The sequence below is a fragment of the Eumetopias jubatus genome, unplaced genomic scaffold, assembly GCF_037043125.1.
Source record: "Eumetopias jubatus isolate StellerSeaLion01/CBP00866 unplaced genomic scaffold, mEumJub1_p1.0 scaffold_7, whole genome shotgun sequence".
NCBI classification, from domain to species: Eukaryota; Metazoa; Chordata; class Mammalia; order Carnivora; family Otariidae; genus Eumetopias; species Eumetopias jubatus.
Genome location: NW_028274813.1, coordinates 109,172,382 through 109,191,635, shown reverse-complemented (window position 1 = coordinate 109,191,635; position 19,254 = coordinate 109,172,382). Strand labels below are relative to the sequence as shown.

The window sequence follows — 19,254 nt, the reverse complement described above, 5'->3', positions numbered from 1 at the left end:
CAAAAGAAGTCTCCGGACCCAGATTTGTTTGCAGTAGAATTTCACCAAATGTTCAAAGAAGAAATGACAAATTCTACACAATTCCTTCCAGAAAAATGGAAGAGGAGGGAACACTTCCTAAATCTTTTATGACACTGGTAGTACCCAATTACCAGAACAGACAAAGACACAATTATCCCTTATGAATATAGATGTAAAAATCCTAAACAAAATATTAGTAAATGAAATTCAGCAAAATGTAAAAGGAATTATGCACCATGACCAAATCCTGTCCACTCCAGAGATGTACGCTGGTTCCATATTTGAAGATGAATCAATGTAATCAACCTTATTAACAGATTAATAAGAAAAATTATATGATCATATAAATTGATACAGGAAAGCATTTGATGAAATAAGAATAGAGCAGTAACTTCCTCAAATTGATGAAAAGCAACTACAAAACACTTTCAGCTAGCATACTTAGTGGTGAAAGATTCAATTATTTCCCTGTAAGACTGAGAACTGTCAAGTTTATCTGTGCTCACCACTCTTATTCAGCATAGCTCAGGGAGTTGTAGCCAATGCAATAAAGCACGAAAAAGGACATAAAAGAGCACGCAGATAAGAAAAGGAAAAATGCCTCTATGTGCAGATAACATGATTTTCTACATAGAAAACCTCAAGGAATCTATAAAACAAACAAAAACTCCTAGAACTGATCACAGGTTTCAAGATAAATATGTAAAATCTATTATATTTCCATATACTAACAATGAACACATAGACACCAAAATTAGAAATACAATACCACTTAGAATTGCTCCCCCCAAAAAGGGATCCTTAGAGTGTCAATATAATAAGAGTTATATGCTGAAACTATACAATGTGGATGAAAGCAATCAAAGATAATAAATGGAAAAACATGTTGTATTCATGGATAGGAAGACTCATCATAGTAAAATTGTCAATTCTTCCAAACCGATTACAGATTTAACACAATTCCTATCGAAATCACAGCAAGATTTTTTTTGTAGACAAGATTATTCTAAAATCTATATGGAAAGACCAAAAAACGAAAATAGCTGAGAAAATTTTTAAAAAGAAGAATAAAATGGGAGGAATCAAATTTCAGGCTTAGGTGGTCACTGTAATCAAGACTGAATAGTAATGGCAGAGGGATAGCCAGCCAGATCAATAGAACAGGTCAGAGAACCCAGAAACAGACCCACACAAGTATGCTCAATTGATTTTGATGAAGGGGCAAAAACAGTTCGATGCAGTAAAGGTAGGGTTTCCAAGAGCTGGTGTTGGAACCCATAGGCTTACTGGGTCAACTTCCAGACTCTCCTGTGTTTTCAGAGAACCCAAATAATGCATGAAGTGAAAAGAATGTGAGAAACCCAAGGCGAATAAGTTGCTCTACAAAATTAAGGGGCAGCAGGAAGGAGTGGAGGAAGGAGAGAGACACAGAAAAGCCCGATATTGAAAAGGGTGTTGGCAGGACACTGTGAAGTGTGTTTAGATGGGGAGAGACCATGGAGCCACTACAGGGCTAGGAGGATGGAAGGAGAGACAATGGGATTTTAAGGAGGGTCGTAATGTGGATCTCCTTTAATGCCCTGTAAGAGATCCAGTAAAGATTGAAATCAGTTCTATTTGTATTTTCTATATTTTTTAAAGATTTTATTTATTTATTTGAGTGAGATAGTGAGCAAGAAAGAGGAGGGAGAGGGGCAGAGAGAGAAGCAGGGGCAGGGAGCCCGAAGCTGGACTGGATCCCAGGACCCTCGGATCATAACCTGAGCTGAAGGCAGACGCTTAACCAACCAAGCCACCCAGGAGCCCTGTGTTTTCTAGACTATGTTTTAATGTGATGGCACAGTGAGACTGGGTACTGTGGTGCCCAATCTCATACTAGAGTTACATGTTCTTCACACCTCTTTCTCCTTCAGCTCTTCACGGAAGCCAAGTGAGGAGCCATGGACAACACGGGCGGCACCCCTCCAGACTGGACCTAGACCCTCAGACCCACCTACCTGCAAATCATGCTCCCATTCAGCTCTTTACAGTCCCTAAGTGTGGCACATAGACATCCAGTTGGCAGTGGGGAGCCCGTTCTTTTGAAATGTTAGGGATTACAAAGTGACGCGACAGAAGGGCACTTTAGGAAGGCCAATTGGGTAGTGATGTGCAGGATAGGTTGATGAGGGGAGAGATCGACACCACCATGAGCTGTCCCCCCGGCACAGTGTCTGGCACAGAGTGTGTTCTTAGTAAATATTCGATTGAGGGCTGGCCCAAGAGTTAACTAATGTGGGCTAGGATCAAGGCAACAGAAACGGAAAAGAACTGACAGAACTGAATGCGGGGCCAGTGGAGAGGACATGACTGTGAGATCTCAGGCACCGGAGCCTGGCGAGAACTTTGGCTGCGGTAAGAAGGGAGGGAGACCAGGCATGGACAGATGACCACAGTGTGGGGTCCTCGGAGTGTGTGGTGCTGTTGGGCTGTCTGAGTAAAGCTATCCAGTGGGTGAGTGGACATGGGGTACTGGGGTCCAAGACACAGTGTTGGGGATCCCTCCCACCGAGGTGACTTCTGGAGCAAGGGAGGCAGAATGAGAAAGGTCCTGGCAGACCACACAGCCCCCTTGGTTCTCTGTGAAGGGAGCAGAAGTTTCCATTGACCCATGTCTTGCCAGCACCCGTGCCTCCTCCCTCCACCTGCCCAGTCCCCAGGGGAATGAGGCCCCCACGAGGCCAAACACAAATGTCCTTCACAACAACGTCTGTGCCCAGCTACAAAGCTAGCACCTCTGCACTGCTCCCCAACCCTCCTGTTCTCTAAGCCTGGATACCCCAGCCCTGGACACCCCACGCTTCACCATTCCTCCCCCCCCACCTTTGTTCTCTCCCTCCTCCATTTCCCTCCGCTGCCTGCGCCTTCCTCCTTCCTCCCCATCTCCATTCTCACCTTTCAGCTTCTCTCTGCTTCTGCCCCCTTCTCTTCTGCTTTCTCTGTGCTCACACAAATTCCGCAAGCACACATGAATTTTAAGAGACCAAGAACTGACTCAGGGAGACTCATGGAAAGGGCTCTAGCTGACTGGCGTCCGTGGGCCTCCTTGGCCACCTTCAGTGGGTGATATATTATGGAAATACATTAAGGGGCTGTCCTGCTGACAGCAAGCTAAGGTACTCTGTCAAGGTACCAGCCCTGGGATGATGTACGTCCCCCATAGATCAGGACACCATCACTCTGATTACACTCCAGCACTGCGTGTCAGAGGGCCACGGGGGCATGATGGACGGTGGGGATCCATCACCAGCTGACGGCCCATTCCCAGCACAACACTCATATCCAGAGGTGATTTAGGGGCAGCTCCGGGATACCTCCCAAGATGTACACACAGCAAAAGTGGACTCTTTCCTTTCTACTAAAAGAAGTTTAGGGAGAGAAACACTTGTAGAGTATAGCGTCAAGGTCAAGGGTTTGGGAATCAGACAGCCCTGGGATCAAATCCTGGCTCCTCCAAGCTGTGGACCTTGGGGCACATTTTCCTCCCCCCTTGAGATCATTGCCTTGTATATAAAATGGGGATGATAATACTGTCTTCCCAGGAATCGAGTGAAGCTCAGATAACATAATACAGGTAAAAGATGCAGCACAGAGCCAGGTTCAGGGCCCTGGGACCACCCCCCCCGCCGCCCCCTGACCTGTTCAGGGTGTACACAGTAGGTGCTGCAAGCCCCAGCCTCCACCAAGCTGCAGCCTCCTACACATACTCTTCACCGGCACCCCCTTTACCTTCAACCCCCTCCTTCCCTCCCTGATGGCTCCACAGCCAATGGGGGAGGTCCCCGAGGACACCCATCTCAGGTTGGCTTTCAGGATTGCCCGTCAATCCTCTCCCCACTCATTCTTCATTCAGTCAGTAGGTGTCGAGCACTCAGTAGGTGCCAGACCCTGTTCTAGGCATTGAGGACACAAAAGTGAATGAAACAAATGAAAATGCCTGCCGTCCCGTGTCAACATCCTTGCGTCCATCGGGTAATCCATCCATCTGGGGGCCCAAGGGCCCCGTGAGCCCAGCCTTGACTCAGACAGACTAGGAGACAACAGTGACTTTTAACCGTGCAAGGAGAATGGCATCATGACAGCGTTCAAGGGGACCGTGGCTATTCCCTCATCTGATTCCAAGCTGCTGAAGCCCAGAGAGGGATGGTGAGTTACCTAAGGTCATGCAGGGAGCACGAGGTTGAGTCAGGGCTGGAACTCAACTGTCTCAGAACTTTAAAGTTTACCTTTAGATCTTAATGTGCACCATCCCTCTTCCTTGTCTTGCAGGTAAAGGAACCACTGGATTCCTCACCCTTGAGGAATATTCTACCTCCCTGGAGAGAGAAGCTCTCTCATGAAGAATTAGAACTTACATCAGGTTTACATGGGATACCTCATTCATCCTCTAACGGCCCTGGTGGGGAGGGGAGGAGGCGGGGGCAAGCATTATGATCCCATTTTACAGGTGGGAGGACTGAGGGCAGGAAATCAAGTAACAGACCATGTGAATTCCACCTCTTCTCTACACTGCATACAGAGGAGTAGAAAACAGTCACTGTGCGCACGCGCGTGCACACACATATATACACACACACACAGTTTCATTTTTAATATTTAACATTCCATGGTAAGCATATTCCCGTATTTTTAAGTATTTTTTAAAGATTTTATTTACTTATTTGAGAGAGAGAGAGAGCATGAGTGGTGGGAGGGGCAGAGAGAGAGGGACAAGCAGACTCCCGCTGGGATCGCGACCCGAGCCAAAGTCAGACGCTCAACCGGCTGAGCCACCCAGGCGTCCCTTGAATATTGTTTGATATATGCTTTTAAAAATGTATTCTACAACACAAATACATGCTATTTTATCAACATTTTGTTGTCATATGCCTTAATTATTTCTAATATTCAGGTCTGATAAATAATGCTGTGATGAATATTCGATACTGTCTCCAAGGTTTTCTTCCAATGGATTCCTAGAAGTAGAACTGTTGGGTCAAAGCTACGAAAAAGGTTGAAATCCTTCTGGATAGATTCTGCCAATTTATGCGCCACCTTCGTCGCATGGTCACTAACATTTATGCAGCCAGCCACAGCAGTAGTCCCAGCAATTGGACAGGTGAAAACAGAATCTTGTTTTATTTTGCATTTCTTTGGCAAATAGTAAAATGAAACGTTTTTTCACACTTTAGCCATTTGTATGTCCTATTTTGTGAAGGTTCTTTACCAATTTTTCTACCGGGATGTTAGCACTTTTTCTTAAGTCTTTGTAAAAGCTCTTTATACACTAAGGCCATTAACCTTTTACCATATCTGTTGCAAATATTTTTCTCAATTTGTCGCTTCCTTTTTTATTTTTTGCAGTTTCTTTTTAAATACATATTGGGAGGTTTGAGGTAGGCAATTTCTTCTGTCATTTCTTAAATCCCTGTTATCTACTGTAATTTAAATGTCCACCTATGTTTTCTTCCATTGTTACGGGGTTTCTTTTGTTTCGTGCTGTAATTATCTGAAATTTCCTTTAGAAAAAGGTAAAGATCTAAAAGGACTGTCTCCCAAGTAGTCAATTTTCTCAACACCACTTCTTAATCCAAGTCTTTCCTATTGATTTGTAATGCTTCCTTTGATCTCATGTTGCTTTTATGCCCATAGTAAAGTTGGTTTTAGAGATACCAGTTATGTGATCTTGACGCTTGCTGTTCCTGGAGCTGGTACCATGCTGCACGGTAGCCGTACCTTTAAAAGATAATTTCATATCACTAAAGCAAGCCACGCCTCTTGTTCTTAAAAGTACTTGAGCTATTTTTATTTTTTATTTTTTAAGATTTTATTTGCGAGAGAGAGAATGAGAGACAAAGAGCATGAAAGGGAGGAGGGTCAGAGGGAGAAGCAGACTCCCCGCCGAGCAGGGAGCCCAATGCGGGACTCGATCCCGGGACTCCAAGCTCATGACCTGAGCCGAAGGCAGATGCCTAACGGACTGAGCCACCCAGGTGCCCACTTGAGCTATTTTTAGTTTGTTATTCTTTCAGATTCATTTCAGAGTTGTCTTGTCAAGTTACCACAAGTTTCCATTGAGATTTTTATTATATTTTTGCCAGATCAACGTATTAATTCAGGAAAAACAAACGTCTTTTCATTGTTCCTTTGTCCCCAACCAAAAGCCAGTTGTGTTCTCCACTTACTCGAAAATTTTCTTAGACAAAACTAATAAAGTTTTGCGGCTTTCTTCATGAAAGTTCCACACAATTCTCATGGAGAATCATTCAGAGGTAGATTATGTTTTTGGTTTGTTTTTATCTTCCAACTGGTTATTGTGGGTTTACAAGAAATTGATTTTTGTATATTTATCCGGGGAGGATAATACTTTTGTATATTATCAGGGAGGAAAATACCCTCACCAGCAATGTTCCCAGTGATGAGTCACAGGAAACCCAGTGAGAGCAAATGAAGAGCCATGACCCTCAGGGACTCAGTTCTTCCCTCACTCTGGATGGAGGGACAACCAGCAAGCACAGCGATGCCCAGGCCTCCGGCAAACTCTGAAGTGCTGTACACACACCTTATTGTGCCTTTTAATCTCAGTACGAGGCCAAAGGAAGCTGTCGGTGTCTGTGTGTGAGCGGGGACTGGGGGCCACACTGCTGGCCAGGAGAGCCTGCCTCCACACAGGGGTTGCCTGTGTCCCACCCCGGCTGCCCTTGAACCACGCACTCTAAGAACAAGGAGATACACTCAAGGATCACAGGGCACATGGGCTGGCCAGACACTTGCTCCTGGGAAGGGCTGCAGGAGGGAAAGGGTTTTTACCCCTGTGTACCACCCACAGTGGAAATGTTGGGTGCCCACCTGGGCCCGGCCCTCCACTCCCTCCCACACCCCCTTTGGACTATGGAACTTTTGCATCTGTGTTTTGCTGAAGTACATATTTATATGCTCTCATGAAAGAGTGTATTGGGCAGAGGAAATGGAAAACTTGGGGCCTGATTCACACTTGCCAATACTCAGAAAGTCCCAAAACAGCCCCCATGATGGGGATCCACCCACCCACCCAGCTGCCTTGTGATGGACGTCCCAGTTTGCTAATGGTGGCCATGAGGAAGGCACAGCCATGGGGAGCCCTGTGGCGCGGCCCCCCCTTACTGTAGCCATGAAGGCTCAGATTTCAACAGAGCCTTGGACCCCAGATGTCAGCTACACAGAGGTTTCCAAGTGCTTTTTAAGCAATGGGAATCTTTTTTTGATTAGAAGCCCTTATGAGACCCTAGTCATTAGAACAGATATAAATGGAGCTGCTTTCAGTTGCACTGGGGTAAAAAGCCCTAAATCCCCCTACACAAGCACACGCGCGCACACACACACACACACACACACACACACACACACACATTTGGAGTCAAGTGTGCCATCCTGCAAAGGCACTGGAGACATTTCTAGAAACTGCTAGGAAAGTGCCTGACACAGACCTCTTTTTAAGAGGCCCAAAGGAAAACAACTCTGGGTCAAGGTCAAGCAGCATCTTCAATGGTAGATGTAGGGCTGGAATCCTGGTTCTGTCCCAGCCCAAGACCAGTGCAGAGACAAAAGGGCTATGCTCATGGAATTCAACTTGGGCATTGGGGAGTGATGAAGAAGCACCAATAAGGGCTGTCAGGCTGTCTGCTTGGATGACGTGGGCTTGCCTCAAAACCTGCTCCTCATCACAACACTTGCAAGAGTGCATTGGAGTCCTGAGTTACTTAAGGAATCAATTAATCTATGCGAGCATGAGAGCCAGGGGTCGAGGTTCCAGCTTCTGCCCTTTGTCCCACTTGCCAGGGACCTTGGGCCAACGACTGTCTGACTTGAGTTTGACTCATGATCTCTGGGATACCTTCCAGCTTCTGTGCTCCGCATCCAGGCAAAGCATGAAGCTTTATGACCTACGGCTGTTGCCAGAACTCCTCTAAGGAGCAAAAGGTCTCTATCTGAGGAGCGACCTTAAAGAGCAGATGGGGAGGTCCGAAGGCCTGGGTGTGTGCAGGGGCCAAGCCCATCCCGCTCTGCAGGAAATGAGGAAAGAAATTGCTCAAAGTGAGGAAAGGGAGAGAGAGAGAATCAGAGAAGGCAGGGGAGGGGTTGGGGAGCGGAAGATGGTCCAGAGCTGCAGCTCCCTGGAGGCGCGGGCCGGCAAGCGACAAGCAGGGCATTTTAAGAATGGAAACACCTGATGTTCAACTCGGAGTTGTTTGCATTGCTGTGATGTAAATCCTTCCTTCATTCCCACCCCCGTCCCACCCTGTATCTTCAAATCAGTCTGCCTCACCCACGAATGCTTTGTGCCAGTGAGCTCTTCCATGGAAAATGAGACAAGGCTGCGACGTCCGTCTGGGCCCATGTGCTCTGATATGAAGACAGTAGCTGTGAAGAGCCTGAGGCAGCAGGGGCCGGGAGGCTGTGTGTCCCCTAGAAAGTCTCAGAAACCTCAGGGTCCCTGGGTCTCCGCGGAGAAGGAACTTTGGGGGGGGTCTAAGCCAATCTCATCTGGATCTCAAGAGGCAGAGAAGCCCCCACGTAACATGTAAGCTGATTTCAGTCTTACAAAATATTTATGTTGTACCTGTCACGTGTCCAACCACGAGCTCCGGGCTGTGGGAACTCCGAGATGTGGGAGGCAGGAGTCGTGACATGTCACTGTGTCTGATCAGGACCTCGGGAGCTGGTTACCCTGGCCTAATGCCATGCACTTTGATTCAGCAAGACTTTGACAGACCCTGGGATGTGCTGGTGACATGACCCCAGCCCTCAAGGAGCTTACAGTGTCACTGGCAACTTTAGTAACAGGATTTGCTCCAGCCTTCCTCTGGCCACTGCTGGTCAAGAGTCCCCAGGCCCAGCAGAGAGCAACCAGTCTCAACTGAGAGCCCTAAGTCTTCGCCTCGGGTGCCCAGATGGCCAATACCATTGGCAGAGCAGTTCTTCTCTGCCAACGAAAGCCCTTGGGAATGCTGTCCCTTCTAGACGGAAAAGCATCGACGAGCTCTAGAACCTGTAGTACACACCTAGTCTCCCGTCGCCAGTGTCCCAGCCTGTTTCCAAGACCTGACTCCTCTTCGACCTGGACCAATGATTCCACCTGCCCCTCTCTGCCTCAGCTGGCCCCTCTGGAACACCTTTGGCTAGCTTGGCCCACAGCCCTTCTTTTAGGACTCCCCCTTGAACACAGTTTAGTTGCGGGCAATACAACAGAGTGTTGGAAGACGGTGAGAAGGAATTCTTCAACATAGCCAAGCATAGCCTGGGATGCGGGAACCAGACAGGGATCATAGCATCAAGACATACACCCAGGAAGTCAGCCCAGTGAAAAGGAGAGGGTTCTAGAGGCTGGGGTGGGGCAGGCTTCTGAGAAGGAGGTAAAATGGAATTGCAATGAAAAAAAGAAAGGAATCAGAGTTTCATTTGTTCATCTATTCACTCATTCGTTTGGGCAACAGACATGTGCTGAGGCCCTTCTGTATCAGGATACAAGCCTAAGTGAGCTCAACCTTTTTCTTAAGGAGCATACCTTCTAATAGGAGATGGCATTGGTCCTTGGAGGTTGACAAGAACTCTGAGTATCAAAAGTTGATAGAAAGGCATTCCAGACTGGGTGAACAGCTGGAGCAAAAGCAGGAAAGCAAGGCTCAAGAGCCGGTGGGTTGGACAACCTGGGTAGACTAGAAGGACATGGAAATATGTTCTAATTTGAGATCTTTCCTGTGCTCTGAGCCGGGCCCAGGCCAGATCCTAGGGAATTAAAGTGAATAAGGCAACCTCTGCCCTCCATTGCCAGAACTTATACCATCATTCTAGGAAGTGCGAGGGAGCCACACGACAGCCAGCCCCCTCACAAAGCATTGCAGGCAGTCAGCGTGGGTTACACAGCAGGCCCAGGCAGCCTCACCTCCCAGCCAGAGAACAGGACTGCCACCTCTATAGGGACAGCCGGCAGGAGGGTCCTAGCCACCTAACAGGAAATGAAATTTAGTGGGAGAGGAGATAACCTTCCTGCACTGCAGTCAAGTCCCTGGCTCTGCCTGAGGAAGGCAGAACCTTAAGGAAAACAGCCCCAGAAAAACAAATAGAAGGGCTGGCGCTCTTGAAGACATACTAACCTAAGTCTACAGACATAAAGCCCCTACAAAGGCAAGGTGGGGTAGAGTCCCAAAGTATACTGCTTGCCCTTGCAAAATGACCCTGGTCAGAGCAGGTGGTGGGGTGGGGGGAACCTCTCTCTCAGATTTATGCAGTGAAGCCTTCTCAGGTCAGGGCTGGGGAATCATGGGCGATTTTATTTCTTTCTGGTTTTGTTACCTTTTTTGTTGTTGATGTTCTCAGTGAGGTCTGAAAAATCAAGGGGGTTCTAGATGGTGATGCTTTCTGCCAAGAAGGCAGGCAAAAAGGAAGCGAGGAACCAGCCAGCTTGTTGGTGGGGCATGGAGCTTGGGAGGAAAATGCCCTCACCTGGGAGTCAGGAAGTCTGGTCCCAGCTCTGCTCCCGCAAGCTGTGTGACCTTGGGCAAGTCCCTTCCCCTCTGTGGGCCCACTCGTCAGTTAGCCACTTTCCTCTCCATACTGGGCCAGGGCCCATAACTACAAGAATAAGAAATTATTACTTCTAAAAGAAGTAGCAGCGGAGGGACTGGGATAAGAGCTGGGGCTGAAGGCCAGGGAGTTTCCGGGAGTAGACCCTGATCTTTTGCCAGTGTAACCAGAGGCTGTTGGGAAATGGCCCTATGGCAGGAGGAAGTGCCAAGGATGGTTCTCCTAGAAACAAACTGTGTGGGGTGGTGTGTGCATTTCCTTTGGGTTGCGGGTAGGGTTGGCTTTCTAGCGCCCACCAACACAGCCTGAGGCTAACATATACCCTTTGCATGAGCTGGGAGCCTCCTAAGTGCTCTGGGAGGGGCTGACGAAGGGAAAGTCAGAGCAGAGCCAATACGTCCAGCCTGCCTTCAGTGCGGGGTGAGGGAAGAGAGAGGATCCCAGGACTTTCTCTCCAACTCTTTGCCCGTCGATAGCTTAAATAAAACTCCTTTGGGGGTCCCCAGGGTCATTTATAGCTAGTGGAGCAGAGCCTTCCCCAGGGGCTCTCCTAGCCCTGCCCAGCATGCAGGGCTCACTGACATTTACTGAGCCTGTCAACCTGCCTTCTCAGCCCCAAACCCCATTGTGTGAATTAGATTTTTCTCAAAACAAAACGTTCCCAGAGTCTGGACAAAGGTCAGGAATGCTTGCTTTTGAAAAGTCTCTCCATTGTTCCTCTCTGTTGCCTTGTTTTATGTCCTTGCCAGAGCCCGAAGCCTTGATCTCCTGCTCAGAGGGGGTCTGGGCGACGGCCAAGCCTGGTGGTGACCAACTGTCAAACCAGTGGGGCCAAGCCTGCACAAGTGACTTATTGCACGGTCTCTTCCCTGTGGTCAATGTAGCACTTTGGACGAGGGGTCCAGAGGTAGGTGGCAGAGAACTCAGCTGACTGTGAGGATGGAAGGTCTAGGAGAGAGGGAGGGGGACCAGAGAGGAGATGGAGAGAGAGGGGAAGGAGGAGGAGGAGGGGGAGAGGAGAGGAAGGGGAACGAGGAGGGGAGGGGCAGGGGAAGGGAGGCGGAGGCATTATTTCCCAAAGGCTCAGTTTCTGCCCCTGTAAAAGGGAATACTGTCACCCTACATCAGCCTTGTGAGAGTTAGAAAGCATCACTTGGGTGAAAATCCCACTACAAAGCTGGTACTCCAGAATATCAAACAGGGGAGAGGGAGCTGCCCGGGACCGGGATCCGTGGCTCATAACCGGCAGGGCCAAGAAGGGAGCCCAGAGAAGTCTGGCTTCTGGAGTCCAAAGTCAGTCCAGGTCACATCAAACCACTGCACCCCAACCTTCCTGGAGATATTGTCACTAAGTCTAAGACTTACTCACAGTCTTCCCAGGTAACTCGGTGACTTTCACCTCGGGGTGCTCAGAATTCCCCACAGACCCCCAAATAACAACCCAGGGATAAACCAGCTCAGGCTGGGGATTCACCAGAGGAAATGAACTGGGGAGAGACTGGAGGAAGAGGAGGGGAGACCCGTGAACCCCAGGTCTCTCCTCAGGGTGACACCACGTCATAATGTCAGGCCCTGGAGCCTGCCCATTCTTCCTCACCTGCCTCACCGCAAGTACACGCAAGGTCTCACATGGTTTTCTTTCTTCTTGGAACCTTCTGGGTGCCAGAGCAGGAACCCCCAGGCCTCGCTCTTATCGTTAGCTGGCAAGCGGACCCTACTGTCACCTGCTAGGCAGGGAGGCAGGGAGCCCAGGGCCCAGCTCTGGGGAGGCTGGGAGGCAGGATCGGGCTTTAGAGTCGGTCCTTCTGCAGTTCTCATTTCTCTGAATATATGCATGAGGAAACGAGAGATTTCCCAATCAAGGTAGAAATTTACATAATTTATAGAACTCCCAAGACACAACTGTAGATTCTTTTGAAATGTGTGGTCCAGAAGATAAAGGCCCCTTTCCCCTCACTAAACAAAGAGATCAGAGGGACCCGGAAGCTTCTTGGGGTGGGGGTTGAGAGTATGTTTGCTGAGGGCGTCCGTGTCCCAGGCACTGGGTCTTCGGAGCCATTCAATCTCACCCACAGCAGAGGCAGAACTTTTGTCTCTTGCCGGTGAGCAAACTGGAATTCCCAGAGTATAAATGACTTGTCCAAGGACACACCAGATTCCAGCTTAAGGTTGCTTACTGTGTAGTCCCATTACTCTCTTTCTGGGGTACCCCCCCCGAAAAGAATCAATCTCTTCCCTCTCGGCCCAGGATCACGGTGCTCCTAAAATCTCCCAGATCCAAAGTCATCTGCCAGCTATGCACTTAATTAAACACAGATTGAACGCTCCTGCATTCGCGTTCAAGATCCCATTGAGGTGCAAATGTTAAAGGCGATGATCAGGGATGGAGAAATTTTCAATGTATCTATTAAAGTTGATCACAATTGATGTGCCAGTTAGCAACCAAACATCAGCCCGGGTCCACGCCGGGCAGCCTGTCTGGGCATTTAGACAAGACATAGGAAACAGCAGAGCACCATGTGTGACAGATTCTAATCAAGCATACAGAAACATGGCTCCGCCGCTGCCTGACATCGGGCACGCGTTTTAAGTTCTCCGGGGCTTCATTTCCTCATCTGCAAAATGGGAACAATAATGCTGTCTTCCTACGGTTACTGTGAGAATTCTGTGAGGCAATCACTGTAAACTGTTGAGGACAGTGCAAGCTCTTAGTAAACGCTACTTATCATCACTGTTGTTGCAAGGGAGGCTGGGAACTGATATTTATTAAGCAGCTCCTGTGCATCCACGACCACTTAAGACAACTTTCAGCCCTCAAGTGGAGCTAGTCCTCTCTTACTATCTTCATTTTTCGGACGAGAAAACTGAGGTTTGGGGACTCATCACACAATTATCCCTGGCAAAGTGAAGAGGCAGAGCTAGGTCTGTTTGATATTGGGACAGATAAGAACGGAGCAAGTCAAACAAATGGATGATTTTTTAAAAAAGTTTTTTTAAAGATTTTATTTATTTATTTATTTTGAGAGAGAGAGAGAGTGACAGAGAGATAGGAAGGAGCAGGGGGAGGGGTAGAGGGAGAGGGAGAAGCAGACTCCCCACTGAGCCGGGACCCCAATGTGGGGCTTGATCCAGGGACTCCAGGGTCATGATTTGAGCTGAAGGCAGGTGCTTAACCGACTGAGCCACCCAGGTGCCCCCAAACAGGTGCTTTTGTTAAGACTGTTGGGACCCTAAAATCTCTAGGGTGTACTGGACCAGGCTGTACAACTGAACATTCTGTGATGATGGAAATGTTCTAACTTATGCTGGTCAACACGGTAGGTCACTGGAAAGGCGGCTGGTGTGAACAAGGAACAGAATTTTTAATTTCGTTCAATTTTAGTTAATTTAAATAGCTGCCCATGGCTAGCGGCTGCTCTATCCAACAGCACAAGTCTACACTATAGCTCTGGTACCTTCCTTAACCTTGCGTCTAAGCCCCCTCCCTGCCCGTCCCCATGTCTCCCTGACGGTGACTCGCTGGCTCAGGTCCCGATGGCCCCGCGCTCCCCACTCACATCCCATGTCAATCCCTGCCTCTGGTCCCTTGGTTTTGGTGACTCTCCCTGCCTCCTACCCTAGCTCCTCCTCCTGAGTGTGACATCAGGTTCTCTGCTAAATCCTATGCTCATGTCTCCTCTTGCATCCGCTGAAAACTCCCCAAGCCAGCCTCAGGACCCTCAGAATCTTCACCCTTATGTTAGTATTCATCCCCCCCAAAAAATCTACCAACACTTCAGGTCCAGCTCCAGATGCCCTGGCATGGGGCAGAGTGGGTGGGAGGAGAGCAAAGGGACACACTCTTCCAAACAGGGACAGCCAAGAAACCCCAGGATATTTGGTTGTTTCCATATGGGCAATACAAAGAGAGTAGGGCACCTGCTTCAGGGAGCTTACACACTAAGCTGGGGGTTATGATACCCTGAGAAAACCGGAGAAAGAACCATGTCCTTACAGCACAACACTAAGAAACACTACAGCTTCTCAAGGCCAGGGGTCCTCCCGGGGCTCAGAGAAGAGAGAGACCTCTCTGGGCTGCACTCCCCATGAGGCAGAGGGCTGCCCACCCGGTCCAGGCTGCAGCCCCTCCACCCAGCTTGCACCTCGGAGGACTGCATGAAGGACATCTTTCCTCCATCTGCAAGTTGGAATTGGCCAAAGTGGAGTGGCAGGAGATGGGACAGCGGGAGGAGAGAGCTGGGCTCCGTGTTCCTCTGGTTCCGTCTCTGCCAGCTGCCCGCACTGGCAGCCGCGGTTCCCTCACGGTTCTCTTGTGGTTCTAGAGACGCCTCTCCAGGCCAAGCCCAGCCACTCCTTTAAACAGTCCCTTCCCTCATCCATTCCTATGCACCACCCTCGGCTTCTCACCAGGGCCCCGCAGATCCACGGTCTCTGCAGGGTCTTCCAGGATGAGTGGGATTGATGCAGGCAGAGAAGAGAAGAAACTCAGCAAAGTAGGAGAACCCCAGGGCAGAGAAGCAAGACAGAAGCACCAAAAATCTCAGAACAGAGACCAGCAGGCTGAAGAGGGGCTCTGGGTCGGGGTAGGTGGAGCTGAAGTTGGGGCCAGACTGTGGGTGCCTCCATCGTCAGGAGCTGGGACTGTGCGCCCGGGAAACCAAGAGACCCATGTCCAACTGGGACGCTGCATCGTTTCAGGGCCCCTGTGCACTGATCATTCCTATGGAACCAGCTATGGTTCTCACATAGGCAACTGGTTTTTAAGAGTCTCATGAGCTAGGGGCGCCTGGGTGGCTCAGTCCGCTAAGCATCTGCCTTCAGCTCTGGTCCTGATCTCAGGGTCCGGGGATCAAGTCCTGCGTCCCTGAACAGGGAGCCTACTTCTCCCTCTCCCTCTGCCCCTCTCTCCTGCTCATGCTGTCTTTCTCTCTCTCAAATGAATAAATAAAATCTTTAAAAAAAGAGAGAGAGAGCGAGAGAGTCTCATGAGCTAGCTGGTGACCACACAACTGTCTTTTAAACACACATGACACCACCGGTCAATAAACAAAGCTGCTCTTGAATAGACTTCCACTCTGGCTTTCATGACAATCAAGTGGGTAAACTTCACTCATTTGCAACTGTATCTAGCCTGTATCTGGTGACCTATGGAGTCATATTTCTGTTTATTAGACAGGAACGTTCAAATCCTGCCTCTTCATATCTTATTGGCTAAGCAAATGCAAGGACATATTACATAGTACGTGGTGCAGATATATTGCAGTGATCACTGTACTTGTCAGTTTCCCCCTGCATAATTAAGACCTACTTTAGTTTTGGGGGAAAAATGTTTCTAATACATATTTTATGCCAGATGCCATTTGAACAAAGTATGGCATGCCTCGAGGGCTATGTGCAATGAGACTGGGGCTATTCTTTGACAGTACTTGGCAACTCCTAGTAAAGTATATTGACTTCTGCTGCCTTTAGAGCTGAGAGAAAGTGGGCACCTTGGCTGGCTTCTTTACAAAGATGGGGCTGTCAGAGCGGCTCCCTTAGCTGAGAGGGATGTAGAATTCTTGAATGGAATCATGCATCTAGAACTATGCTAATACCTTAAAAGATGGGTGGAAAAATTCTGACTATATTTCTCAGGAAAGGAAGGAAGGGAGGGAGGGAGGGAGGGAGGAAGGAAGGAAGGAAGGAAGGAAGGAAGGGAGGAAGGAAGGAAGGAAGGAAGGAAGGAAGGGAGGAAGGAAGGAAGGAAGGACGGACTACTTTGGCTGCAATTTTACAAGATGCCCCGATAACAAAAAGATTGTGGCGTCATGTGCTCGCACCTGTTTATTTTCTGAGTGTTGGATGACAGTAATTGGATCTTTGGCAGTTTTTTTTAGAAAAGGATTTTATATTGTTTATCTTTTTTTCATGGGCCATTGATAACATTAATTACCTAAATAGACCCAAAATTTCAGGGTTAAGTGCAACTGCTGACTTGTTTGCACTTTTTTTCTGCCATCCTAATGAATTCATGTGGATGGAAAGTCCACTGTGAAAAACACACGGAAGGTCCCAGTGACACATTAGAAGCATCACCAGTTAAACTACTGCTTTGTGAAAATCATCAACAAGTGACAAAATTCAAAGTGTCCATGTATTTGCATGGAATGGGACAGCATGTCTATAATGTTTTTCTGCAGACTCTTATCTGTTAATTTTATTTTTGACAATTTCTGCCCCGGTATCTTAAGCAGAACAGTCTTTCTCCAAATTAAAACCAATTAAAAGCTATTTAAGGAACACTCTGTGACAACAACGTTTAACAGAATTAACACCACTCACTGCAGAAACAAGGCAGCAAAAGTTGCAAAACTTATCGATGATTTCACTCACATCAAATCACAATGGTGATGCTGGAAGTTTGCTTCTAATTTCCAAATTTGTCTGTGTTGACTGAGCATGGCTTGGTGCTGACATGTTTTACTTTAGAGTATAAGTTTTGAAGATTATTTATATAGTTTTTTTTTGTTATATCAGGAAAGAATGATAGTAATTAATATAGTTTCTTCTTTTATTGTATATGGGGAAGACACTACACTAAATATCCACTTTGAACCTGTTTTTACAGATGATGCCATCGCATTGAAGGAGACTCTAAAATGGTTGTATCCGTGTGGTGAAGAGCAAAAATGATACTGTAACAGTTGTTCTGAAGGGCAAAAGGGGGGAATTGAGTGCTCCATCTCTCTTAGGCACCAGACCGTGGATTTTACTCCATTATTAATTTTTATCTTCCCAGCAACTTTTAAAGGCAAGAATGTTTATCATCCTGTTTTTACAAGTGAGGGGGCCTTCACTCAAGGAACTGAAGTAACTCGCTCAAGGTCACATAATGTGGCCAGACTCCAACCTGGGTCTCTCCAGCTCCAAAACACTCATAAGGTCAAACACTCTTTCCCACGAACCTGGGATCACGGGATGTTGCCTATCTGCCTAATGACCATCTGAAATGGTGGAGCCAGGGGTCACTGAGGCAGAACTTGGCCTTCTGACATATTTGGCATCAGTCCAATCCCCTGGCGCAGCTCCATGGGCTGCCCCATTTGAGTTGAGGGGGCTCGCAACATTAGCTCTCCCATTAGGCTTACAAATTAGGTGCCCAAAGGGCCAGCCTGGTGCGGGGAGAGCCTTGGGTGTGAGTCTCAGCTCTGCCATATACAACCCGTGGGCTAGGCACCAAAACCCCACTGCACCTGCAAAAAATTTTTTAAAAGTGGGTGGCAGGGGTTGCAAATAATCTATCCAAGATCAAAAGGTGGTCTGGAGGAATAAATTAAATGACCCATGAAAAATCCTTAGAAAAAAAAGCATATACACAGAAGGTGCTTGACAAACGGTGGTTGCACTGAAATGAAGCCTGGAGCACAGGAGCATTGCCTGGGTCCAGAGTGCTGCCTTAGATCCTTGCCTTTCAAAGTGCGCTTCATAGACCGACAGCACTGGCATCACGTGGGAGATTGTTAGAAATGCAGAATATGGGCTCTACCCCAGGCCTCCTGACTCAGAATCTGCATTTTCAACAAGGTTCAAGTGGGCACGGTCCAGTTTGAAAAGAGTACCGCCTTAGGCCTGCTGCTCTGGCTCTCCAGGGCTCAACGGTCAGAGCAAGAAGTTAGGGTGGTTCGCTTCTCAATTATTCTTTATCAAAACATAGAATCCAAAGGGCCTTTGAAGGTCATCCAATCCAGAAACTATCAATGCACGACACAGGGGCTGCCGTTCCCTTCCCAGTGACCAGGGCAGACGTCGACAATTAATCATAATCATCAATAATCACTCACAATCAATCAGGGAACTTCCTCCCCGAGCTCAGAGGTAGCAGCCTCACGCTCCACAATGCACTCCAGAAGTGCTCTCCTTCTCTCAGAGTGAATACGCACATGAAGCCTACTCACCACCCTCACCCTCGCCATGTGGCCTAACCCTTCTTTTTTCACAGGGGGACCCTATCTCCAGGGTAAGCCTGTTTTCCCAACATTCCGTCCCCTTTCTTATGATCCCCTACAAAAATGTTGAAAAAAATCACATGGCCTCACTGATTAGACAGAAACCAAATCCCATCAAGTTTAAATGACATCCCCCAAAGGGGAGAATCCTATTCCTCTGGCTCAGCTCTTCTCTTTCTGTCACGGTCCCCCTCCACCCCACCATCGGCGTTGGAGAGCGAGGGAGGAAAGACTTGAAACCTCACAAAGAACCCAGGATGCAGCGTTCCAAAGCCGAGGCAGAAAGACACGAGAATGTTTTTACAAAGGCCACAGGGCCTTGAATCGCACCCCTGTGGGCCCTGCCAGGCCCGCCCTGGCTCTTGCTGGGAGCTAGGGCTGGCTTTTTTGGAAAGGCCGGCCTGCTGGGCCAGCCTCACACTTGTGGCCCTCACCCAGTTTCCCAGCTGCCTGCCTCAAACACAATGCGCAGAGTTCCAAAATAGGAGTGATATTCTGAACTTAATTTTTGTTCGCATGTAATAGGAGACGGAGGCCCCCGCTAAGCTATTGTGCCAATTAGCCAGCGGGAAGCAGCCCATGTTTCTGGAAGGTAAATCATTAAGAACTGTAATACAGTGTAGGCCTATAGACCGGCTGGACCCAATTTTAAGTGAAAATTAATGGC

At 48.2% G+C, this 19,254-nt stretch overlaps 1 long non-coding RNA gene across 2 annotated transcripts in view; it reads right to left on the bottom strand.

The window, feature by feature from the left end:
- The window catches only part of LOC114206503 (uncharacterized), a 44,986-nt gene extending 32,595 nt beyond the window's left edge, over positions 1-12,391 (bottom strand). For both annotated transcript variants that reach the window (XR_003608644.1, XR_003608646.1), the window contains exon 1: positions 12,200-12,391. This is a non-coding gene — a long non-coding RNA (uncharacterized LOC114206503). The remainder of the gene's footprint in view (positions 1-12,199) is intronic.
- Positions 12,392-19,254: the final 6,863 nt, after the last annotated feature.